The sequence below is a fragment of the Hippopotamus amphibius genome, chromosome 4 (assembly GCF_030028045.1).
Source record: "Hippopotamus amphibius kiboko isolate mHipAmp2 chromosome 4, mHipAmp2.hap2, whole genome shotgun sequence".
Classification (NCBI taxonomy): Eukaryota; Metazoa; Chordata; class Mammalia; order Artiodactyla; family Hippopotamidae; genus Hippopotamus; species Hippopotamus amphibius.
In genome coordinates this window covers 59,852,962-59,878,187 of record NC_080189.1, presented here as the reverse complement: position 1 = coordinate 59,878,187, position 25,226 = coordinate 59,852,962, and the positions used below count along the sequence as shown (strand labels likewise).

Here is a 25,226-nt window from a genome sequence, read left to right as displayed (position 1 = left end):
CTTGAGTGAAAATAGGAGACAGGCTTGTATATAGAAGCTTTTGAAGAAAACCAATTTTTGGCAGAAAAAAATTTAATTGGAAGAAGAATTATATCTCCATTTTCGAGACCATGCTAAGGGGTAACAAAATATCCAAAGTAAGGAGGAACTCACATGAACACATCTGTCTCCTTTTCTACCTGTTAGGCTGCCCCCATTCCTGACCGCTCCTCGACTGAACATCACTGCAAGCAGACCCCCGCCACCCAGTCACAGCCCTGAGAAGTAGCAGAGTGGAGACATAAAAGTGATTTCCTGGATTTGAGTGACAACATTTAGGGGTGCAGGAGACAGTAATGGTCGGCAGTCTCCAAGGATTTGGAAACAATGGGAATAGAGCATGACCACGTTCTAAAAGTGAAATTACACCTTATCTTTTTTTTTTTAAACTTTTCATTTTATATTAGAGTACAGTTGATTAACAATGTTGTGATAGTTTCAGGTGTACAGCGAAGTGGTTCAGTTATACATTTTCCCATTTAGGTTGTTAGATAATACTGAGCAACAGTTCCCAGTGCTATACAGTAGGTCCTTGTTGGTCATCCATTTTAAACATAGCAGTGTGTACATGTCAATAAACTAGACCTTATTTTAAAAGACAGGACATCTCCCAAGTCAAAACTATGACACACAGCACCAAAACATCAAAGCTAGGATTGACCAAAGGTAATGGAAAACCATCACATAAATTAGCGGTGAACAACTGTAAACCTGGTACAATGAAAGGAGAATGAAGTCTTAAGATACAGGAAAACGGGTGTGAATTTTTTCAGGTTTTCTCTAGCACGCCCAGGGAAACAGATGTCCTGACCAGTTGACGTCACTGTTCCCGTAAATCTGTTAGGAGGGTCACCGTGATGGCGCCAGGCTGCTACCCTGCAGCACCAGCTGTGACAACTGCTCCCCGTGCTCTGGCTCCACGTACATTCAACCTTCAGTCTTCCAGTTAATGCAGTTAATGCAGTTAATGCAGTTAAAGGCAGCTGCAGCCTTCCAGTTAATGCAGACCAAAAATCTTGGAGTCATCCCTGTTTTCTCTTTCTGTCAAATCCCACATCCAATTCAGAAGCAAATTACTTGGGCTCTAGTTTCCAAGCATTTCCAGAATCTGTCTACTTTTCACCACCTCCCTGTCCAAGCCACCACCATCTCCCATCATATTACGGCAAAAGTCTCCTAAACGGTCTCTGTGCTTCTACTCTGGAGCCCCCTCTGCAGTCTCTTCTCAGCTGCAATGGTAGTTCATGAAAACACAAGTCATGTCACTTCTCTGCATAAAGCTCTCCAACAGCTCCCATCTCAGGGCGGAAGCCCAAGCCCTGCCATGGCCTCCGCGGCCCTGCACAATCCAGCCCATCAGCGTTCTGATCTCATCTCCAGGCACAGGCCCGCTTCCCTGCTGTTCTTCAAACATATCAAGTACACGCCTGCCTCAAGGACTCTGCATCTACGATTCCCTCTGCCTGATACACTTTTCTCCTTTTAAAATCGGAAAGATTTGCTTCTTCAAAACTTAGTTCAAATTTCATCTCATTGAGGTCTTACTTCATCACTTTATTTAAGAGCAAACCACTCCCCCCACTGCATGTGCATCCCCGAGTCTTTCCCACTGCCTTATCTTTTTCCATCACGCCTATTACCACTGAACATATCCTATAACATATTTAAATATTTTTCATTGTTTTCCCCTTCTCCTAGCTCCAACGAAGGCAGAGATTTTGTCTGTATTGTTCACTGATGAATTGCCAATAGTTAGAACAATGACTGGTACAGAGTAGATAATAAATCATATCTACTGGATGAATGAACAAATTTGGCTTCAAAAACTGCCTGAGTGAGCTCCTTCCTCTCCCTCTAGCCTTGTTCTCCATAAAAAGGGTCAAGGCTCCGTTAGCTTTGAGATTATCCTTGGTCTGCTCCCTAACCCTCACCCCTTTTGCTGTGATCTGGTGTCTGCAATGGCCATGTCATTGGCCGCCTAGATTCTACCTCCCTTCCTACTCCTTTTGATTGTATTACATAATTATACCATCTGCTTGAGTTTTCAATGCCCATATTACCTCTGGACTTAGACTTCAGGATAACCCTTAATGCCCACAGGCTAGTCCTATCCCAACTATACCCAGCTCGGACCTCTGAGACCAAGAGCCTTAAGAACCCACGTTCTCAGGAGACTGCAGAATACTAACCTATAAGCAAGGGCACAGTGATCCCATGGGAAAAAGTCAGGTTTCTCCCAGCAGGTCAGTAAGCTGACATTTATGTTTCTAGCCTAACAGGTAACCTATACTTGCACTGGGTTGTGTGACTTCATCACTAAGTTGCTAGAGAATTTTGGCTACGTAAGAACAATCTAATATCTAGATCCTCAGAACTAAGATTCAGACCTCAATCCTGCCGGTCTGGCTGGCTGATGGCTGGCTGGCCCTGATCACGTCTCCGTCCCCACAGCTGCAACATGACAGCTGACTACAGATAAGAATGTTGATGCCCACGAGGGTGGCCTGCTCACGTCCCCAGCATGTGAGCACGCGTCCACACAAACGCGCGCACAGTCAGCTGACCCCCAGCTCCCTCGGCAGACCAGAGCGCGCTTCTCCCCACCGCTCCAGGCTGCACAGCGACCCTTCGCAGGAAGGAAGCAGGGGGCTGAGGGAAGGATGGGGGAGGATTTACCTGATCCAGGGGGATGTGAGAATACCTCGGGTATCTGAGCAAGATCCCCCCACATTTGTAAAGGAGGGAGAAGCACACCAATCAACCAAATGTCCTCACTTGCTAACCGCCAGGAAACCCAAGCAGCTGGCACCACGGAACGCTAAATGTACCTTTCTGTTAACACAACTTCATGGGTACTCACTGAGCCCCTATAAAGTGCAAAGTGCTGTCCTGGGAGCTGTGGGACTAACACCAGTGACTAAGAGGAAAGTGACCAAGAGGTACAGACTCACAGTCGTAAGACAAATAAGTACTAGGGGTGTAACGCACGCCATGATGACTGCAGTTAACACTGTTACCTAGGAAAGTTGTTTAGAGAGTAGATCCTAAGAGCTTTCATCACAAGGAGAATTTTTTTTTTCTTTTTATTGTACCTGTGAGATGATGGATGTTAACTAAACCTACGGTAATCATCTTACAATCTAAATCAAACTACCATGTTGTACAACTTATATAGTGATGTATGCAAATTATTTCTCAATAAAACTGGGGGGGGGGGGGGGGAAATCCCAGAGGGGAACACGGGGCTACTGGCGGGCTAAGACACCCTCCCCTGCTGGCAGTATTTGGATAGGTAATACCAACATTTACCGCATAGCTCTCCTTTCTCCACACTTTCATGGCTAACAAAGTGCACATCTAATTTTTTACCTATGTTAATTCTATGCAAGAAGTTATAATACAGCCTTTTGCTCTGGAAAACTACCCTTTGCTTTTGAGACAATTTGTCTCTCTCTACTCTGATATATTGATTTTACAGGTTAACAGTGAAAACAGTCTTATTTCCAGGTTCTCAGAGGATTTATTAATGCAGTGCCCTTGTCAAGTAACAATAAAAGTAACATATTCCTAACTGTGCTCTTACTATGTTCCAGGCACTATTGAAAGTCTTTTCCATGTGTTAACTCATTTAATCTTTTTATTAGTATTCCAATTGGAAGCAGCAGGACCCTAACCCAGGAAGTTTGGTTTTTGGACTTCCTTAACCACCAGTAGTCAACTTTCCTTAATTGCAATTATACTAATAGATAAAAGAAGAAAACACCACCAAAAAGAGCTTGTGAATTTAATTTTTTCTATAATAAATATGTTTAATTTCTATAAGCAGGAAAAGGTTAACTTTTTGACTGCTTGTTTATGACCTGTCCCTCCGTTACTCCAAATCAAACTCCCTTGAGCACAGAGACTGTGGCTGTCTTGGTCACAGCTGTATCTCTGGTGTCTGGAACAGACTTAGGAAGCGCTCATTAAATACATTAGCCATCCTTCTGTTTCTTCCTATTTTCCATTTTATTTCCTTTCAGGAAAAAAAAGGGCAGGGTCACGATTTGTACAATGAGTTATATGATCAGCCTATCCATAAGTATTTGTCGAATGAATAAATTATCTGAAAAAAAAAAAAGAGTGTCTCAAAAAGCTTACAATATGGTAGGGTCTGAAAACACTAGCTCCGTCACAAGGGAGAATGGAGTGAGTACACGACAAAGGTTTAAAGCACACAGGACAGCTTGCAGGAACCAAAGTGTGCAGTGGGCTTCATGAAGGAGGGGCCGGATATGGAAATGTGGGTCGGATGGGGACTGGGAAAGTATTTCCTGTGGGAGAGCGAGCGTGAGTGAAATGACAGGGGCAAGGAGCAGCAGCCGTGTTTGGAGAATAACAAACAGGTCAGCGGGACTGTGGCGTGTGGTCAAAGGGGCCCGAGGTGGCAGGGGTGCTAAGGGAAACAAGCTAGAAAGGCGTGTGTTTGGTGCACAACTCTCAGGTCTCCCCTGACCCAGGTCAGCTGTTTCTGCCCTTTGTTCCTTCCTCATTGCAGAAGAAAATTATTTTTTAAATATGTAAGGGTCTTGAAAAAAAATCAAACATTTCCATGTTAAACCAATCCAATCTATTCAAATGTGTTAACGCAAACACACATCACACCTTTGCTGTATATAATGAAAAAGTGAGACATCAGGTGCTCAAAATAGATGCCTTAGCATTTGTAATACATTCTTTGCATAAGACAAGCATTCAGGGTAGAAACTCTATTCCGCAAGTGATCTCCTAGTTTTCTGTTCTTCACACTGCGAAAGGAATATGGTAGTTAGGGTTTTCTGGCAAAAGCCTTTGAATTGACATATCTGTCTGGCCTCTGCTGGCAGGATGGCTCCAACTTTGAACATCATCAGGGTACATGGAGAGATTACTAAAAGAACAAATAAATGAACAAATGAGAGACTGAGCCCTCAACTGCATGGTGATGTGGCCAGTTTGTGCAAGCATTTTTTGTTCGTTTTTAATGGTTGTCCCAAGCTGTTAAATTTTCTTCAACCTGGTATAGCATTCCCAATGTCTGGCAGGAGCTTAAGGAATGTTTTTAGAATGAAGGAATGAATGAACGAATGTTACAATGTGAACAGTTATGCTGGAAAGAAAGTAGACAGAGACAGTCATCTTTATTTCTCCAGTCTGGCACCTGCCCTCCTAGTTATGCAGACCCCAAGGGGATGGCAGAACCTGGCCAGCGATGAGAGTGATGCAAGGCTCTATCCATACACAAAATCACAGCTTCTTAAATCTGGAGACAAAATAATATAGAGCTTACCAGAGGACTCTCTGGTCTGATCTCTCACTGGTGCAATAATCTCTTCACAGACAATGCGCACTGGAGGTGGCACACTTGAATTCTCCTGGACACTGGGAACTCACTGCCTCATAGGCAGCCCAGTTCTTTTTTAAACAGCTTGAATCAATCAAAGCTTCTCTCCATTATGCGGATATGAATTCTCCTTTTGGGCTATAGTAGATAGGTGTCTTCATACCTATTAGCAAAGACAGGGTCCCCCGTGCCCACCCCTTCACCTGCTTACAGCCCACAAACTCTCTGCAGCACCACTTCAAACTCATCCACTTTGTACTCGAGGAGTAGTGGGGCAAAAGGAGCAAAAGAAGAGGAGAGAGAGGATGTGCGCTGGCCAAGATGAACCACACGGCCTCCCGCCCATCATACCCAGCCTCTAGCTCACCATGCTTTTACCTGTGGTGCTGGCCCCAGGCACATGGACCTTTTAACTTTCTGGACTCAAACAGCAGAAGGCCTCCAGGATTTAGCCACAGTGGATTTCTATCACATTCAAGTTTAATTTAACGTGACTTTGGAGTGGTAAGGGAAATGGGTTCTCAGCAGACCTGAATTCCAAGATCGGAATAGAGGCCAACTTGATACTCTACAGGTCTCCAGACTAAGGCTGCCTCACAGGCCAGCAAAATGCTAACTAACCATCTGGCCCTTACAATGTACTCACCCTGATCTATTGAGCACAGAAAGTAATGATCAATGTCATCCTGACTCAGGAAGGCAAGACTTCCAGAATCCTAGGACTTATCAAGCACACATTCATTTTGGGCGTAGACACTCAACAAGTGACACATTTCAGGAAGTCAATGTTTGTACTAAACACACCAAAATGATCCAAGGGGAAACATTTAAACCCTATAAGAAATGGAAAATTAAGAAGGATTTACTCTTCCAAATCTCGCCACAACACTAGGAAGTAGGTACTATTATTATCAGTCCTGTCGTACAGATGAAGAAAATGAGGTACAGGGAGGCAACGTAACTTTTCAAGGTAGTAAGTGGTGACACCAGGATTTGAACCCTGGCCACGGAGGTCACGCTCTCATACTACCTCTTAATCACTGTTAGTTTGGGATCAAATCGGGCCCAAGAACAAAAGAGCAAGGATGAAGACAACACATTAATACTAATGGTTTTGCTTCATTAACACTGATGTCTGGTGAGCCTGCACATCAAAGCCGTGATTATTCACTTAATTATTAACAACTTTCCTTGGATGAACCCCCATTATGCTTGGTTACACTTCTATTAGGTATTTCCCACATTTTACCTTATGCAATAACCATGTGATACATGTCATCACATAAAACCCTATGTTACAGATATTAAACTTCCCTACTCTCCTCTGATGAGACGTCAGTCCCTTAGGTCTACACCTTGCTCATCTTCACGTGCCCACAAAGCACTAAGTGTGGCTCATGGTTGCCACTCCAAAGGGATTAAGAATGTTCTTGACTAGAATTGAAAAACTACTGCAAGAAGCTAATTTTCACCCTACACATGTTCATTATCAGTAAAATCTAGACTTAGCCCACTCATTCCAGCACCCTGTTATTATTCATGATGCTAAAACCATTCAAATGCACTTTATATTCTAAAAGGGCATCCTTTCAGGTGCTGCTACAGTTGGATGTTGAAACCACTACATGTGCAGGTGTATCTCCCGAGCCTCCTAGGAAAGTGGCTGGCAGCTCGAGAAGGCAGAACTCGGGCAAGCCCCCCCCTCCTTCCAGTGATTCAGATTAATTACACACATTCCTGTTCCCCTCCTCCAGCACCATGCTTAACGACCCCTTTGCAGCCAAGCACAGCCGTTGGATCTGCTTTAGCTAATGAAATGTGAGGGACTGGGGCACATTTATCACGATGACACCTCTCTCGGCATAAGTCTCTGTGTGAACACGGTCAACAGCGTCCCTTACTGACCCACGCTAGACATGTAACACGAGTGAGAAACATCTTCCATCGTACTACTCTGCTCAGGTTTGGGAGTTGTTTTTTATTGACTCATGATGCAGCCGAACCCTATCAATACACTCCCGTGGCCCAAACACACACCAACGATCCAGCATTCTGGTTACTTCTCACCTTTCCCGACTGGGTGCTGGCAACTTCCAGTACCTTCCTTTACCACTCCCACCCAAGCCTGCGGTGGAGGGCCCTCTGAGAAGGGTGTCACAAAGACTCTCTCCTTGACCAAACCCTAGTCAGGCTCCTCCCAGTGGTTTTCCACTAGACCCTGCCTGTGGGCATGCTCTCAACAGCCCAGTTTTAGCAAGAGTTCGGATAAGTCAGTTTAGCCAGAATCCCTCCCCCTCAATCTCTGATGGCCAACACCTGACTGATATCTGACTGGGCTCCTCATACCCCACCATCTCCCAAGGGATAACTGACCACCTTGGCCTGCCTTTAGCAAGAATCCTATTAGGCTGGGTTAGCCTGAATCCTTGCCCTTGTCCCTGATGTTTCCTCTTAGTAATTTTCCATCGCCTGAGCCTCACCCTGCTACGTGGCTGTAAATTCCCACTTGTGCACGCTGTAGTCAGAGCTGAGCACAATCCTTCCCCCCCATTCAGAGCCCCATTGCAGTGGTTCTGGTATCTATCAGGACACATAGCCCCGCTGAATAAAGCCTGCCTTACCATTTCTTTAACGAGTGTCATGAATAAATTTTTCTTTAACAGCTATAAAGACTAAGAAAGCACCAAATGTCAGTATTAACCATACGGTTGCCAGAACACATGTGCTGGTCAAAGTAACGTTCATTCTGAACTTTCCCCAAAGAGGCTACAAAGCATTCTTTTCCATGTGATGCCCAGATCTACCTTCCCGAGAAGGCAATGTGGTGTTGACAATGCTGAGGGTGTTTAAAGGAAAGAGACAACAGGCCCCAAATGGAATCACTTGTGCTAAGCCCGTGTCACCAAACCAAAACTTGATACCTAACTTCATCACAGTTTCAATCCCTCCCAGGAGCAGAGTCTCAAACTAGTCCATCTGGAATCACCTGATCAGCCCTAGTGAGGTAAAAGGGATGCAGGCTGATTCATGAATCGGTTGAATAAAGCTAATAAGATCTTTAAACTTTACTCAGTTGAATTTTGTTTTTTAACAGACTTAGTGGCAGCAGTGGGATTCAAAGGAAGCTTTTCACAGCTTCAGGGATGATGAGAAACACAGGCATGGTACCCACAAATCCTTGGAGTTCTCCTTCTCATCGTCTCTGAGGGCTGTGGGTAAGTTCCTCTCGGTTCTCAGCTCTGCTGTCTTTGGGCAGAGCTCCCAACCTAATTGACTTTCCAGCCCAGGGCTTAGCAGGTCACCTTGAGCTGGCAGACAGCTCCATCTGGACCACAAGTCCCCACCCTTTGTTCAATCCACAGTTCCCTATTTGACTAAAATCCCTACTTCCATGTTGGGAACCGCTCGTGATTCAGTCTGCAATTCCTCATTTGTCTGGAATCCAAGTCCACGGTCCCCCTCTGTTGGGCTCTGCTAGTTCAGTCCTTTTCCCAGTCCCCAGCTTCCCACTGAGAATTGCTGGTGGTGAGCACAAGGCCAGTCCACAGGCACTGCTGGTGTGTTTAGTGTGCTCGTGCCTGTTTGTCTCGTTTATATAAAGGCTATTGCCAATGGAATCTCAGAAGCCAAAAGCTGAAAAATTGGTGGGCCTGGATTGAGAACTTAAGAGCTATTAGAGTGCTTCCTAACTAAGACTCCTATGCTAGATAAGTTGGTTGCTGAATGGCTAGACTGCCACTAGGTCACCCACTAAACCCAAGAAAATTTTCATCCAACAAGGAACATGGTAAAACACAACACAATCCCCAGTCTACCAGCACATCCCTCTGAGGTATTAATTTGGCTCCGAGAGATCCAAGGTCTAAGCTAGCTAGCTTAAAAAAAAAAAGGGGGACCCTTAAGTTCCAAAAAGTTGGCCATTCCACCTTCTGGCATACCTGCTCATTCTAAGAACTATAGCCCTGGAAACTGTATATATCTATAAAAATTGCAAAATCTTCCTAAAACCAACCTAGAATTACAATGGCCATGATAGGTAGTGTTTCAATTAGATAAGACTGTACATCTGAGAAGTACATTTGAATGCAAGAGTTCCCAAATCAACAAACAGAATGGGATACCTATTTCAATTGGTATGCAGAAGCTCCCCAAAAGCTTCAAGATTCCAAAAGAGCATCATTAAAAAATTCATTGCAAAAAGCTAATTAAAAATTAAAGACACAAGACGTACCTAAAATAAGACAATAAGATTGACAACTACTGCTCCCCTCTATCCTCCTTTACCTGAGTACTCATGCTCTCTAATCCTCTATCTGAACTGCCTTTCCACTCTGAACACTTACCTTTTAAAATAAACCACCCACCTAAGGCTGCAGGAGATCCTCCTCAGGTATCTTTCACTCCTTGGTCAAAGACCAAACTAAGAACCATAGTTAAAGAATTTCCTAAACCCACAGAGGATCCCCAAAAGTTTTCTGAAGAATTTAGAGTCCTCATTGAAGCCTGTGACCCAGGACGGCCAGATCTTTATCAGCTCATGTACATGCTGGTAGGACCTGGTGAAGCCCAAACATGGATGCAAGAAGCAGAATGCCACAACCCTTCTGATGATATTCGAGGTCCTCGATCTTCACCACGGTCCCCTTAAGGAGCAGAAAAAGCTTGCAAAATGCAACTGATCTTTTTTTTCTTTTCCTTTCCTCCCCACCGCCCACCTCCACCCCACAACTAATCTTTTAAAGACAGTTCCTAGAGTCTTTCTTGTCCGTGATGATTGCTCTGTTATTCAAACATGCAAACAAAAGTGAACCTGTGGCTGGCTTTAAAACCCATCTGGAAGCTCTCTTCCTAAGGCATCCTGGGTTCCATACAATAAATGATGTCCCCCTGCTCTAGTTGCCCAGCTTGTAAATGGATTATCTCCTGAGATGAGTGGATTGATAAAAAGGCAGAAAATAGGATGGGAAGCCACTGGTTTGCCTGAACTCAACAACCACTGCTGAACACATCGAAAGGACTTCGGAATAAGACCGTACACAAAAGTCTGCCAAACTATTAGCCTTTACAACTACAGCAGCTCCAAGGCCAGAGACCTAAAACAATAGCTGGGCCTCCCACATTGCACCCTCCAAGAGGGTTCATCATCAAAACGCTGGCCCAGGGATCCATGTCTCAACTGTAATCAACTGAGGCACTGGAAGAAAGACTGCTCTCACAGATCCTGTAAAAATTATTCAACATCAACTTAAATTCTCTCATATCTGCCCCCAAAGGGGGGCCCTCATATGGGCCCCTCCAAGAGTTGAAAGGACTCCAACAGATTCTCTGGTAAACCGCCACCAGTAATTCCTTTAAGTAGCCAAGGGGAAATTAAAATTAAATTAATGGGAAACCTTGCCAAATTGTGATAGATACCAGAGCTACTCTCTACTTTAAACCCCACTCTCATAGGACAACAAATCCTCTGGAGTGAAAAAGAAGTTTCCATAGTGTGTATCTAATAAAATTCTATATCAACCAGTACAAATGACTCTGGGGCCTTTCACTGAAAAACAATCCTTTTTGCTATGTGATCCAGCTGCAGTCAATCTGTTAGGTAGCACTCTCCTTTCCAAATTAAAAGACCTAAGACATTTGCTTCTAATGGAGACCTTACCTTGGAATGTCCTGACCAACCTGAACTTGATCTTTTATGGTCTTTACAATCTGTTCTTGATACAGAAGAGGAAGAATTTCAGCAAAAGACCTCTAACTTAATCGAGCTGCCCGAAAATCTGTGGGCTACCTCTAACACTGACATTGGGAGAATAAAAAGTGCAGAGCCTACAAAAATCAGGATAGACATAACTAAACCTCTTCCTAAATTGCCTCAATATCTATTAAAACCTGAGACCACAGAAGGCCTCATACCAATAATAAAAGACCAATTCACCCAGGGGCTAACCATTCCCTGCACCAGCCCCTGTAACACCTGGTTTGAACAATCCCGAAACCTCATGGGTGGGGATGGCAATTTATCCAGAACTTGAGAGCTACTGATAAGATTCTCCATTTCCCAGTTGTTCCATACCCCAAAAATCCTTTGTCACAAGTTCCATCAGACTCAACATCATTCACTATTGTGGACCTTTGTCCAGTCTTCTTCAGCATCCCTGCGACCCGAACAGCCAGTATCTATGCACCTTTACTTGGAACAATCAACAATATACCTGGAAAGGCATGCCTCAAGGGTTCACTGAGGCCCCTACTTATTTTTCCCAAGTGCTCCACCAAGATTTATGTACCCTCCAGTTCCCCAGGAAATCAACCCTTCCACAGTAAGAATATAGATGACGTTTTGCTACATTCAGTTACCAAAGAGGCATTCATAAAGAGCTCCGCTTATGTGCTACAACAGCTAAAAAAGGACATAAAATCTCCAAGGGAAAATTACAATTATCTCTAGACATTATTCATTACCTAGGTCATAATCTAAGCACTGAAGGAATCCAGCTACGTCCGAAAAGAATTAGGCTAATCCAAGAAATCCCTAGGCCAACACCTAAGCGACAACCTTGTGGATTCCTACGCCTGGCTGGTTATTGCAGACTATGGGCTTCTAATTTTTCTCTCTTGGCTTTCCTGCTCTATGAACTCGCTAAAAGCTCAGTCCCTGAACCAGTTCCTGGGGGAAAAAACAACATGAGCAGGCCTTTATAAGACTAAAACAAGTGCTGCAAGAACCACCTGCCCCAGGGCCGCCCAACTTCAAACACTTTCACCTTGTTTGTACATGAAAGAGATAACCAAGCCCTGGGAACGCTCACACAAGAACATGGTAAGCACAGGCCTGATACTCATTACAGCACACAATGTGATGCAGTTGCTTTTACCTGTCCCAGCTGTCTAAGGTTATAGCTGCAGCTGCAAAATAAGTAGAGGCCTCAGCGGATTTAACTCTAGGAAATGACATTTATTTACAAACTCCACACAGTGTCCAAAGTCTTCTTAATTCTGATTTGACTCAACATTTCTCTGCAGGCAGACTAACCTCCTGTGAGGTCCTTCCACTTTCACCACCGAAATCTACATCCTAAACATCACAAGGTCCTTAATCTTGCTACGGCACTACCCCTGCCTGAGGAAGGTGCGCCCCATGACCTCGAGGTAATAACGTCCCATTTCATGACATCATGGCCTGATTCACAAAGTGCCCCTTTGACTAATAATCCTGATCTAATTTTGTCTGTTGCTGGATCATACTGTAATTTCCAAGTTGGTTATGTTGTTCTTACCCAATATGAACCACCCAACATGAATTTTTGCGAGGGTAAATCTCCCACAAGCTAAATCAGCCCAACAAGCAGAGCCCCATGCCCTCACCCAGAATGTGCTAGTTACCAGAAGGACAAATTGTTAATATTTATTCGGACAGCCTTTGGGGTCATGATTTGGGAATGCTATAGAAACAAAGGGGTTTTCTTATAATGGACAACAGATAAATGACCTTCTTGAGGCTATTCTCTTACCTTTTGAAATTGCTGTCATCAAAATTGAGAAGCACACCAAAAAGACTGAACCTGAGTACCAGGGGAGGCGCTAGCTGACTTTCATGCAAAGGCAGCAGCAACAGAATTCATAAAGGTTGTGGCTCACGTGGATGAAGTCCATTCTGCTTCTGCAAAAATGACCCCTTGTTGCCAGACTTCTGCCATCCCAGTGTCCTTGCAACAGGCCACACCCTGCCTCTGAGTCAGAGAAATCAGGATGGGCAAATAATAGTTGTAAGTTCAATAACCGGTCAGGGTTATGGGAAACCCAGGATGGTGCCTGGCTCTTCCAGGCTCCCTGGCAAACCCCATTTTTTGGTTTTTGCACTCCTTTACTCATCATGGTGCAATTAAGGTGACTTAACATTGAAGCAGCCTAAATGCCCATCAACAGATGAATGGATAAAGAAGATGTGGCACATATATACAATGGAATATTACTCAGCCATAAGAAGGAATGAAATTGAGTTATTTGTAGTGAGGTGGATGGACCTAGAGCCTGTCACACAGAGTGAAGTAAGCCACAGAGAGAAGAACAAATACCGTATGCTAACTCATATATATGGAATCTAAAAAAAATGGTACTGATGAACCCAGTGACAGGGCAAGAATAAAGATGCAGATGTAGAGAACGGACTTGAAGACACGGGGTGGGGGGGTGGGCGGGGAACGGGCGAAGGGGGAGCTGGGACAAAGTAAGAGAGTAGCACTGACATATACACACTACCAAATGTAAAACAGCTAGTGGGAAGTTGCTGCATAACATAGGGAGATCAACTCGATGATGGGTGATGACTTAGAGAGCTGGGATAGGGAGGGTGGGAGGGAGTCGCAGGAGGCAGGGGATATGGGGATATATGTATAAATACAGCTGATTCACATTGTTGTACAGCAGAAACTGGCACAACAGTGTAAAGCAATTATATTTCATTAAAGAGCTTAAAAAAAATGACTCAAAATCATGGATAAACATTTGTGGGGGGCCTTCTATAAAACTGAAAAAAACAGTTTACCACCAATGTCTGACCTGTCAAGTCCACAATCCTAGAAGCTTTGTTCCCAGGGGCCTCAAAGCTCCTCCTGCTGGACCCTTTGAACACCTGCAGCTGGACTTCATTCAACTGCCACTTAGCATGAGTTATCAGTACATTCTTCTTATCGTATGTACATTTTCTGGAAGGGTTGAAGACCTCCCTTGTGACAAAGCTGATGCCTTCACAGTGGCAAAGAAGCTGTGTTCCCACTGGAGGTGTACGTTCCACAATCTCCAGCAATTGAGGCAACCACTCGCCTGGGCAAATCATATAAGCTTTAACAAAACTTTTTAAACTTCTTGAAATTATCACTGTCCCTATCACCCTCAATATTCAGGCAAGGTTGAGAGAAGTAATGGGTCCTCAAACTTAAAATCTCCAAACTTGCTCAAATTATTAGACTCCCTTGGCCTAAGGTCCTGCCTCTGGTCTTGCCGACTATTCGCAGTACCCTCTTTGGGAAACATAAACTTACTGCACATGAGACAGTCACCAGCAGACCAACGTCTACTGTGTACAATTTTCTGTTGATCCCTTGTTATCTCACACTAACATGACCAGCTATCACAAGTCTCTAATGTCTTATGCTGAAGCTTAACATCAGCAGATTTAAAAAAAAAAAAGCTCTCCAAGATCCCAACTCAAAGGATCCTATTGGCCACAATGTGGAGCCTGGTGACTGGGTGTTCTGGAAACATCCTCAGAGGAAGACAGCTCTTGAACCCAGTTGTAAGGGACCTTACCAAGTGCTCCTGACTGCCGACACTGCTGCAAAACTAAAAGGCATTGAACCCTGGGTACATATCTCAAAGCTTAAGGAGGCTCCACCTGGCATCTGGTCCTGTACAAACACTGGAAACCTGCAAATCAAATCGACTAGGAAGAGAAGTAGCTGATATCAAGGTAGACTGTGGCTACCAAAACACCAGATCAAGATTTCACGCTTTAAGTAAACGTAAACCCCTTTCCTCTTCCCTGTCTTCCCTGCACTCTGGCATTGGCCTGGAAAGATAATGACGTCACCTGAATCTCCCAGGCCATCGTTAAGGGGGATAATCTTTCAGACTCTTGCCTTTGTCATCAAAACCTCTGATCTGTCCATGATGCTAGCGACCCCCTGGTCCTCCCCTGTGGCCAATTATTCTTCCGTGTGGCCAATGTCAGCACAAACGACAACTGACTCCCCTTAGAAAGCACTTACAGAGTCCAACTTTTACAGCCAGAACATCCAGTGCTTGTTTTAACTTTCTCCACTGGTAACTCTACTCGCCCAATTAGACACAAACACCTACACAAACTGTAGTACATCTGCACACCCACATTCTTATGATGATCTAAATCAGATCTTTCCCCAATCATGAAAAGATTCCACCAGCAGCATCCATCTTTGCAAGGAATTTAGAGTAACTTTTCACTTCAGGGTAGGAGATTTACCTCCAAATGCACTGGAAACCTAACTGACCCCTGTCTTGAATGGGCAAACGCAACAATCCCTGTGAATGAATCCCTCAAGAGTGCCACGTTAGTGGGAGCAGTTTGCACCCTCTCAGGATCTACCTTTGTCTGTAGTGGTTATTATTCTCCTTGGGCCTATGAATGCCTGGATGGCTGGACACAACTGGGCAATGCCTCTTCGGTAACCTAACCGTGCCCCTAACTGTTCACAGACTGACACAGCTTATTGGTCACCTCCCCTAATTTACATCATTGAGTTAGAAAAGACTTTCCAGGAGGTGTTCGTGATTCTGGATTTGCTTCTGTTGGCAGGTCCATACTTTCCTGGTTCAGAGTGAGTACAAATGCAGCTTTGATTAAGAACCTCTCCTTACTCTTGAAAATATTGCAGAATCCACTGCTAAAGCAAGAGCTGCCCAAGAAAAATCCTTAGACTCTCTGGCCAAGGTTGTTCTTGATAATAGGATAGTCCTTGATTGTCTTTTAGCTGAACTAGGTGTCTGTGCTGTGGTCAATACCATCTGTGTACCTGCAGTAACACTTCTGGGGAAGTTGTAACTCAGCTATACAAGATCACTGAGCAAGTCAGTTGGCTTAAGAAAGTGACACCTTCAACGGGGTCTTTCTTTGACTTATTAGATTTTGATCCGTTTGGATCTTGAGGACCATGGCTCTGAAGTGCACTCCAGACAGTGGGAACTGTCCTGTTTATAACAATCATAGTAATCTCCCTGGTACGATGTATTCTCTCAAAAGCTTTCCATGCTTGTTCACAGAAGCTGACCACCAAGCAAATGATTTCTCTAAGACTAGAATGTCAGAAAAGAAGCAAAGAAAATGATGGATATAAAACATGTGAACTTGAAGTTGTGACCTGTGAATACCACAGAGAGGATAAGAGAAGGAAAGAAAGAGAGAAAGAGAGAGAGAGAAAGAAAGAAAGAGAGAGAGAGAGAGAGAGAGAGAAAGAAAGAAAGAAAGAAAGAAAGAAAGAGAAAAAACATGAGAACAAAAAGAGACAACGGGCCCCAAACAGACTCACTTGTGCTAACCCACATCACCAAACCGAGACTTAATGCCTAACTTAACTACAATCTCAACCTCTTCGAGGACCGGCAACTTAAACTAGTCTATCCAGAATTACGGATCAGCACCAGGTAGGTAACCTGCCTTACAGATCCTGCCATCCCCTAAAGGAAGGTGACCTTGCCACAAACAATCCACTCCTCCTCTAGTAACTTCCTTGTCCTGCCCTCTTCTGCCTACAAGTCTTTCATTTTGTAAAGCTGTTCAGGGCTCCTTTCCATCTGCTGGATGGGATGCTACCCAATTCATATTTTGCTTGAAAAAAAAAAAAAAAGATCTTTAAAATGTACTCAGTTGAATTTTTTAACAGGGGTGATGTTTCCAATACCCTCACTCAACCTCCAAAGCAAAGTTCTATCTAGTTTCCTGAGATCCATGGCTCTGTCTAGGCAGAATGTACTTGGGAAAGGGAAAATCTGAAGAGAGTATCTTTCTCCTCTCCTACAACTGTTTTATAACCCAACTTTTCTATCTACTTTAAACTAAAATCTACAACTTGTTGGCCTTCAAATTTTAGTAATTCATATTTCTTGATTTTAAAAAACGAAGGGCTCAAGGGAAATGAATACAACCCCCCTCTTTAAAGTTCATGGCAAAAGATATGAGGTTTCAGCTTGCTTGACATGCCAATCACTTTTCAGCAGCGCTAGAAAAATATTAAAAAGCTTAAAAGAGGAAGCAAGAAAATCTGTATTCAAACCCCCAAACCTGGCCTTTACCAAGTCCCTGGGTGGTCCATATTTGCATTGGGAGATTCAGTTTGGCACTTTAACTCAGGTAAATAGATTCTCACTTTCCTCTGAGCCTGAAAACATTCAAAGAGAGAGGATCCTCTTACAGAGCCAGCGGCAACCTATACCTTCTGAAAGTGAACAAAGTCACACTTTTCAAGGAAACAAGCAGAGACGTTTTTTGTTATTCTTTCTGCCACAAAATACATACCAATTCCCACAACCCCTTGCTATTTTGACACTAATGGGAGGGATGGTGAAAGAGGAGACCCACTTCATTTTAAAAGGGGACACTGTCAAAACACACATTCCCCACTGGGCCTGCTACCCTTTCAGCCACCCAAACCCACCAACTACTAAAAGCCCACCAGCTGATTCTGAGACAGAATCCCACGATCATCCCCTCCACGTGGGCTCATTATAACATTCAACAACTTGATCAACTTTTAAAGACTTCCATATGTGCACAACAGGATCTAAACTACTTTCAAAAGGAGAGGACTTCATTCCATTTCAATTACTAAAACCTTCAGCTTGTCAAAGAAATGGGTACTATTTGAAGTTAGAGTGGAAAATCCGTAACCTTCAAGGGAAACTGATTGCAGGCAAAGGATATAAAATATTGTCATTATTTATTCACTAGAGCTATTTAAAATACATGTGTTACTCTTGGCTTCACAGTAGATATTAGCAGAAAATAGAAACCTGACAAATGAATCAAGATTTCCCTCTCCCCCACCCTAGAAAAGAACCAAAGTACTGCCCTGCTCAGAGGAGAGTGTCAGATCAAAGCCAGATCAAAAGAATCAGACCAAGGGACTTGTAAAGGAAAACACAAGACTCAAACCATCCTACCTGTCACTTCTAGAATGGAAGGTTGTCTTCCTCAAGACTGCCCTTCCCCCAGCAGAAATGTTCAATGTGATCCTGATTCATGAAGGCAAGGCTTCCAGAAGTCTAGGCATTACCAAGCCCATGTTCATATTGGGCCCAGACGTGCAACACTGGGTATATTTCAGGAAGTGAATGTTTTACTAAACACATTAAAATAATCCAAGGGGGGAAAATGAAATGTTATAATAAAAGGAAAATTAAGTGGGATTTATTTTGGCTAACATTTCAGGTCAACAAAGCTTGTTGAGATCCACCATGTGTAAGACCCTCTGCTGAAAGATATAAAGGATGCCTCAGGGAACCTAGAGTCCAGAAGTAGAAGGAGGCAGGTGTCTAGCGGAATTCAGTTTTTTTTTTTTTTTTTTTCGGAATTCAGTTTTTAAAAGCATACCTTGGTTCAAAGCAGGGCAAGATCACACAAGTCCCTGAGAAGAGAAGGCTAGAGAGTGATATCATGGCTGTTGGATAATAAAAAGCATCTTCCACGCATTGAGCATGTGCCACATACTAGACCCAGTACTCTCATTACTGGCAGTCCTTACAGTAATTCTGCAAGCCAGGTATTGTTATCCCCATTCCACAGATGAAGAAACTGAGGCTCACACAGGCAGTCGGTGGAATATCAGGCTTTTTCTTTCCTTTCCCTTATGCTGCCTCTTAGATGTTATGCTTTCCTTATCTTGTAGAAGACCAAAGAAATGGACTGGCATTTCATCAGGGAAGATTTCAGTAGGACACCAGAACATCTAAAGCAAGGCTTCTTAATCTTGGATGTTCTTGGCATTGTTAGCTGTCCAGAGGCACCCTGACCCTCCCACTACAGATGCCTGCAGCCCCCCTCTCTCCAGACATTGCCAAATGTCCCCCTGGGAAGGACGATCACCCCTGGCGGAGAACCACTGTTCTGAAAACACACTGGAATGGGTAGATCTCTTCCTGTAAATTACTAAATAGAGGAAAGACAACTGCCCACACAGTCACCTGCCTGAGGGTAAGACATGGGACTAGTGGCTCTGCTCTTCCTTCTAGCCCTGCCACCCTGAGTTTGCACCACAGAGATGGAGGCCATGGGCCGGGCTCCCAGCACTGGCCCCACAGTGACCTGTAACACACAGCACCTGTGCTAGATGAAGATGTGCTTTTCAGGCTGGCATTGTGCACCCCTCGCATCCATGAGGCTTTCTAAAGAGCATGTAGGAATGTTATTATGCGCTAATAACGTCATAACTTCCAGATTCGGAGCTTCTGTCTGTAGGCTTTCCAAAAACTGACCTACCAGAGAACACACCTGTGGTTGTACAATCATTCAGGGTCTCCTTTCCCATCTCCACTACCAGGGGGAGAAAAGGAAACCCAAATCTTACTGTGATGCTTGACCACAAGGCATAAAAATACCCTTTTGTTGAAGAGCTTCTTCAGGTACTTTTAAAACAGAGGTTGGTACAGCATTTAGATTTTAATTTGGATTCAAAGAATGATGTCATCATTTTTGAATGTCAAAGTTTACAATATTCTGGAAATTACATTCATTGTGATTCTTTAAATTTACAATAAAAATGTTAGAAGCCAACCTAAAATGTGTGGGGGCAAGGGAGCAGTAAAATTTTTTTAAATCTTTAGAGGTTATAGGGGAGGAAAAAGGTTGACGCATAACGCAGCACACTGGTGCCTGTTTCCGGGCCAATTTGTTGATCAAGGGCAGTCATCCCCGGTGATGCCTGAGACTCATTGTTATTATAAAGAATGCCGTTGACTCTAACATAAATTTCTGCTTTATGTGCTTGCCACACTGATGGCATTAGCTGGTCTGTACCCCAAAGTGAAACAACGGCAAAGGATCGCAGGATTGATATGAACTGAAAACTGAAGGGCATGTAGGTCACCAGGTAAGCAGAGGTCCTCCCAGGATTAAGTACCAAGGGTGTTCCGGATCGCGACGCAGCCACTATGTCAAGGAAGCCCCAGGACACCACACAGCTTCAAACACAGCTTTGAAGCAAGTTCATTTTTGCAATGAATAAAGTCTTGCAGCTACCCCGGCAAATCACCTAATCAACTCTCTGGGCTGTCTCAGTTGTAGACTGTTATGCATTTGATGCTCAGCAAGATACCTGGGCACACTTGAGAATCAAATGTGTGGGGCATGAGCACACCTCAAGGGAAAGCAGGGCTCGCCTATCCTCTGCCTCACTGAGAAATGTCTAATTTTCTTGTTCCCCTTTGCTGACACATTTAGGCTTTTCCCATCAGCATGTGAGAGTGTTTTTGGGGAACTCTCCCGCCTGCCATAATAAAAAGCTACACTAAACAGTACTTTTTGGCATCCCACAGAGAGAAACAATGAAATATGTTGGGAAGAGAATAAACAGGCTTTGGACTCTGGCCAACCTACATTTGAAATCCCGCCCTTCTACTAACTGGTCTCATGTGGCCTTGACCGAGTGGCCTAATGTTTTCAATCATCCGATTCCTTGTTTGTCAAAGGAAGATAAAAAAGTCAGCCTTACAGGCATGCTGGGAAGATTCGATGAACCCTAAACGTGAACAGGATAAGAGGCTAGTGCTAGGGTTGGCTGAGGTTCTGGAGACCTCACTTGGTTGCAGCATGCATTAGTATATGTTGGACCTGAGCCTGGGCACTCTAGCATGCCTCTGTAGCAAAATGCCAGCAACGTCCTGATAGCCAAGTACACCTTTTCTTGCTAGCTCTAACAGGATAATTTTGCCTTGTTTCCAACGCATTTCAGCAGAATGGCCTCTGCTCCTCCCCTTTCCTAAACAGTGCACTTGAACCAGTAGTTCTTAGTCTCTTTTTAGTCACAAACACCCAGTTTTTCCCTAGAAAACTGCATTTAGCACAAATGCATAAAATTCTGCATCAATTATATTTGGTTCAATGACCAGCTGAAAACTCTCATATGCCTGCCCTCCAGGGTGCCTATGACTCCTGCCTAAGAAGCCTCCTCCAAACAAAGACTCAGGAGATGCTTTATAAACATGCGGCTCCTCAGCTGGCACCTGGGCAGTGGTGTCTATGTTACAACATAAGCTTCATGCTGACAGTCTGGTGCCAGGCTTCCTGCAGAGAAGCAAAGGAAACAAGTCCTGGGTACCAACAAAGAGCTCCCAGTCAAGAGGACTCATTTTTCACATGCACCTGGGCAATGGTTTACAAACTTCAAAGAAATGAGAGCGGAATTAACTTCAGTTAATTCTCAAAAGAAGCAAACCCTAGTTCACTGTCCCAGCAAAGTTCCCAAAAGAACACATTTTCTAGGGAATGTAGAAGACACAAAAGTTTCTAGTAAAAGGGATCCCTGATCAATAGAACAACTATTTACATGGCATTTAAGATCCACAAAGTATTATAGGGAATCAGCTAGTTTCATTAAGGAAACAGAACAAAAGCAATATTTGACTTCAAAAGAACTATGGTACTATTTTGGTTTTGCCATATCATCCACACCGACTAATCAGCTGGCAAAAGAGTATGGCTACATTTAAGGCTTAAAAGAAATAGCAATGGCTCACAGGGAAAATGGGCAACAAACCCAAAACAGACAAGCTCAGGTTTTTTGTTTCTCACAGGGGACGCTAGCTAAAATGGATGAGTTCTGGTTTCTGAGTCAGACCTGATTTGAATCCTACCTCTTCTGGTATTAAGTATGTCACTTAACTTAGTTTCATCATCTATTAAAATACAGATAGTAATGTCTACTTCATAAAATTAATATAGGGATTAAAATGAGATAAAATAAGAGCCTGGTATTCAATATATGAAAATTAACCAATACAAACTGTCTGATGGAAGAGTTGAGTCAGATTGCCCAGGTTCAAATCCTGGCTCTACAACTCACTAGCTGAGCAATTCGCAGAAGGTTATTTGACATCCTTGTGTCTTAGTTTCCTTGTCTGTCAAACAGGATTACAAATAATATCCACCTCATCAGATTTTTGTGAGGGTTAAATAAGTTAATATATGAGAAGTAGTTTAAAGTGCAATGCCTGGTCAAGTGCATTTTAGTAAATGTACTGGTAATGTGATACATTCAGCACAGGTAGTACAATACATCTGGGAATGTACTGAGCATTGCTAAAGTGCTTAGAATATTATTATTAACTTTTGTTTTATTTGATGGGACAAAGTATAGGGAGAACAAGGTGATGAAAGGGTATACTTAAGTTTGCAATGCATGTGTGTGACCCTTACACTTGATGCTTAGGTGACAGAAAGAAACAAGGTGACCAGGGAGCAGGAGTGGCCCACTGACAGAACTAACTGTTGATGCAGCCTGTGCACATTTGTCTGTGCTAAGAGACGTGGCTGGGTTTAAACACCTGACATGTATTTTACAAGACTGGTCTATATGGTTGTTCTGAGTATGAACAGAGCAGCACCCAGGCTTTATCTCCAAGAATTACTTGACTCAGCACTGGAGTCAGGGGAAAGGCTCATTTATTAATTGTAGCCTCTGGAAGGAGTGTTTGGAGAAGTAGGAGGGGTGGGAAGAAAGTTCATAGAGCCCTCTCTTAGACATAAAACATGATGAGAAATTAGAAACTAGGGACCAGGGACCACCACTGTAAGAACTCTGCTCTATTTTTCTGTGGGCGGAGTTTATCATCTCTGCCCATTATCCCTGGTGGTAATTATACCTAATGATGTAAACCTGTAACACCATGAAGGCTTCAGGACATACTTCCAGCAGGAGAGGAGGAAAGTCTGGGTGTGAGGAGGGGCTGAACCATCCCTCTCCTCCAGGGCACTGTGCAGAAGCTCAGCAATCCTGAGGTGCGAGGGAGAGGACGCGAGTGCATCCGTGCCTGAGGCTCCAGACAGGGAAGAAAAAGAGAAATGTGCAAGATGTTCCAGGCCAAAAACAGGGCTGAAAAAAGCCTGCATTTGGCCCCCAACCATATTAACTAAACATACCAATGATGGTGCTTGGAGATTTTTTAAAGAAATGGCTCTTGGAGCACTGGATTCTCAAACCTTAAGAAAGACTGGGAAGTTGGTTCCTATGAAGCGAACATTTGACGACTGAGTGGCAGCAAAGTATGATTTTATTCTCCTATGAAACATAGTCAGAAGGGCAGTGTCAGGGTCCTTTTTTTTCCCACACCAAAACTTTTGGAGAAAATTTGGCATTTTAAATAATCAGAGGACTTATTAATCACATTCCCAGTGGTACCCTCAGGATGCAACTTGCACTGAATGCAAATTTCAAACTTAATACTGATCAACGTCTTTATAATTTCCACAATGAAAATGTGTACATAGGCAGTCACCCATCTCTATGCTAATATCAGCCATATGATGTCTTCTGCAGCTACCATGCCTTACTGTTAGTTATGCTGTCTGCTAATCTGGAATATTTGGAAGCAATTTTGCACAACCCTAAACTACAGTAAGTCTACAACGCCCACTTGAAAGGCATTCCAGGCAAGAAAATGGCTGGCTACTTGCTCTGCCTCTTACCTAGATGTGGGAGAGTCCAGGGTAACGAATATATTCCATCTTCTGCATTTTGCTGAGTCTCTAATTTCCTAAGTAATTTCCTGTCCTGATCCTGGGTTTCTGTTCATCCTTATTACAAGTCATGAGACTCCCGCACACTCAGGTCCCATCAGTGCCACCAGGATCACTGACCCTATGATGACGACGCACGGATTTTTAAGGCCAGAGCGATGCGGGAGTGGGGGAAGGAGAGCCGCGCGGCCGCGAAGGTGTTTACGAAAACACATCCCCCAGCCACACTTTTTTTGCAGCAGTGAGAGAAACTGGCACCCTCTTGCCTGAGTGTTTAATTAATGCCTTGCTGGAAGTGCATTCGCCTCCTTCGACTTGGCGGGTAGCAACAGCATCTAAGCGCTTTGCAGACAGCTGAAAATGTACTCAAACAGCACCCACTCCCCTCCCTCTGCAGCTCCCCCCTCCCCCAGAGGCCGTCAGCTGGTTGCCCAGAGGGGTGCGGATTTCACTGCCGCTAGCTTTCTGCTCCCCAGGAGAAAACCGAGGCGGGGCGCACTGGGACGCCCCTCCCAACCCACAAGGTGGGCGGCCAAGGTGATGACACCGCGACTCACCCTTTCTCCTCTGCCCTCGCCTCCTGGCTCAGCAGGGAGAGCTGCAGCAGGGGGCTGCCGCTGGGGGCTCTGGCCGCTTTCGGGCGCCGCGGAGCACGCAGGAGCCCGGGGAGGGGGGGCCGAGGCCAAGGTCCGGCTGCGGCTGCCGCCACCGCGCTACTGCCCCGCGGCTGCGAAAGCCGACGTCCCCGGGGGGGCGGGGGGGAGGGGCGGGCTGAGGAGGGGCGCGGAGGCGGCGGCCCGGGGAGCGCGACCACCCCTCCCGTTTACCTGGACGCGGTCTGCGGCGGCTGCACTGGGCTCGCGAGCGCGGCGGCGGCTCCCGTGCGGCGGCGGCGGCGGCGGCGGCGCTCGAGCCTTTCCCGAGGGCGGCGGGCCCGGCGCGCGCAGGATGTGCTGTCTCACGCTGCGCCGGCAGCCCCGGCTCGGGCTCCTCCGGGACCCAGCACTTCCTCTCTCTCCAGAGCCTGACACTGACAGCTCCCTGCGGGCAGCCGGTCTGGGGCTCGCCCCGCCCCCGGCCCACGCCCTCCACGCCCTCCACGCCCCGCGCTCCTCCCGCGGGAGGGCCCTCCGCACCCGGGCTCGCCGCGAGCGCGTGGCGCCGGCCCAGGGGCCGGTGGCAGCAGCGGACCTGGGGAGGTCAACCTGTCTCCCCCTGTGCCACCGGGAGGACTCACCTAAGTGCCTGCAGAGGGAAGAGCTTCGGTGTTTCGGGAGCTCTTGCAGACACGCCGACAGGGAACAACTTTCACTCCCTGACAACTACTTCAGGTTATTTAAATAGAAATAGAGAAAGCTCAGACCCATCTGCTACACGCGAAGACGTACAGATTTAGCCTTAGTTTTTTCCAGAAGAAAAAATATATATTCAGCTTGCCTCCACAACGTTGCTTCTTAAAGTCCTAGCTTTCAAAAATCTGGATAACCAAATAACTCCATGTGCTAAGTGAAATAAGTCAGATAGAGAAAGACAAATACTGTGTGGTATCACTCGTATATGGAATCT

The 25,226-nt window shown here is 44.8% G+C and overlaps 1 protein-coding gene across 3 annotated transcripts in view; it reads right to left on the bottom strand.

The window, feature by feature from the left end:
* The window catches only part of DYNC1I1 (dynein cytoplasmic 1 intermediate chain 1), a 317,415-nt gene extending 292,815 nt beyond the window's left edge, over positions 1 to 24,600 (bottom strand). For all 3 annotated transcript variants that reach the window (XM_057731071.1, XM_057731073.1, XM_057731074.1), the window contains exon 1: positions 24,488 to 24,600. The gene's annotated coding sequence lies outside the window, so the exon portion shown is untranslated. The remainder of the gene's footprint in view (positions 1 to 24,487) is intronic.
* Positions 24,601 to 25,226: the final 626 nt, after the last annotated feature.